Here is a 1777-nt window from a genome sequence, read left to right as displayed (position 1 = left end):
CGCAGGTGCCTGACACGTGTGGAGCCGCACGTGTCGCGCCGCCGTTGGCCTAGGTTGCATGGCCCATGTGAAGCGTGGCGATGGGCCACGTGCGAGCTGTACCGTGCAAGGCCGGCACTAGCGATGCCAGCCCAACGATGGAGACTCTCTTTCTCAGTGATGACGCTTTGTTAGTTTGTCCAAACTCTCAAGGCTATATAAGGTGTATATACCATATGACTATATATTCATGTGTATAGCTGGTTTGTGTTTATGAGCCATGAATAAGGTGCTTCTTGCCCTATGCCAGCCTAAAAATACTATCTGAATAGTCATCATAGCAGAAATGGGAGCAAGCAAGGGTGATGTGATGGAGCTGCATTTGCACCTGCACCTCCGAATGAAGGACGACTCGTGCATGGTGACATGGATATGATGGTGTTTTTGTTGCTTCCTTCCTTTATAGGTGCAGCGGCAGATGCAGCTCCATCACTACCATTCCGTGCATGGTCACGAGCTGTTCTTCCTTTTCATCTATTCTTTTGTTGTTACCACAGAAAAGTCTAATTTTTCTATATGCGAGTAGCTGCAGCGATCCTTACCAATTTCGTGATGCGCGATTATTGTGTGCAGATTCTCCTCCTAACTTCCTAGGTGCTGTGGCAGATGCAGCTATGCCACGGCCGGCAGTTCCACATGGGAGAGTCAAGTGGAACGACCTCAATTCGTGAAACGGAATAGAATTAAAACTTAAAAGGTTTGTTCGGAGTGGACCTGTAAAAGCTTGCACGGTCACTTGCACGTACAATTCTTTTTCTATCTGCTCGATCACTTGCACGTAGGGGTGGTAATGGATCATGCCCCCTATGCCTCCTTCACAATCCAACTCAGCTCTATCTATTTTTAGCTCAAAATCATATATTATTGTGGCTCGACTCTTATTAAGCCCGATCCTTACTTGGTTAAATTTGAGGGTCCTTTACCACCCCTACCTCCACATACAATTCTTACATATACACTTTCCTGTCTTGATTGATCTACTAATTTGTTTTCTTGACTTAATTTCTTGGCTCCAGATGAGTTTGATTACTCGATGGATCACGTATATATCAGCTTCTCTCTGTTGGGGTCTGATGCTGTGCTCAGATCCTTCACAACAAAATGATTGCACGGAAGAAACAACTCGACCGTGTGACTGGTCGTCGCCAAAGTGACCAAATGCAACTCGAGTGGAGCAAACTGACATGTTTTCATCACCCCATTTTTAGCAACTTTACCAGTATCAGTGACCAGTTCTTAACAACTCTGTAATTTGTTGATCTTGTTGTGAAATCACACCCGCGTAACACAACACAATAGAATTAAAAAAAAGCCACGCATTCCCTCTGGCTTTGTTATTTTAGCTGCGTTTGTCCGATAGCAATGACTCACTCCGGTCTTTGCCTCGGTGATTGGTCTCACTTGGTGGTCCCAACTCGGCTTCTTGCCGATATTAACAATGTTTAGGCTTTTGGTGCCGCGCTCCTTATTTTGCAATATTTGCTACTAGTTGCTTGGGTCAACTTCAACAGTGAATGGAGGCATGTCATCAAACTGATCATAATCAACTGATTGGTCTGTTTTATCCTCAACTTCCACGATTTTTCTTTTACCTGAAAGAACTATGTGGCGCTTTGGCTTCCATGGTTCTTCTGGATTTCTCTTGGGTTTGCTAGACATGTCCTTCACATAGAAAACCTTATGCACATCATTGGCAAATACGAATGATTCATCACTGTATCCAGTCTTGCTCAGGTCC

General features: G+C 44.7%; 1 long non-coding RNA gene across 1 annotated transcript; it reads left to right on the top strand.

The window, feature by feature from the left end:
- The first annotated feature begins 234 nt into the window (after positions 1-234).
- LOC117865198 (uncharacterized) lies at positions 235-1507 on the top strand. The gene is made up of 2 exons (XR_004642478.1): positions 235-736; positions 1056-1507. It is a non-coding gene; the product is annotated as an uncharacterized lncRNA (long non-coding RNA).
- Positions 1508-1777: the final 270 nt, after the last annotated feature.

This window comes from Setaria viridis, chromosome 7, assembly GCF_005286985.2.
Source record: "Setaria viridis chromosome 7, Setaria_viridis_v4.0, whole genome shotgun sequence".
Classification (NCBI taxonomy): domain Eukaryota; kingdom Viridiplantae; phylum Streptophyta; class Magnoliopsida; order Poales; family Poaceae; genus Setaria; species Setaria viridis.
This window is presented reverse-complemented; position numbering and strand designations above follow the sequence as displayed.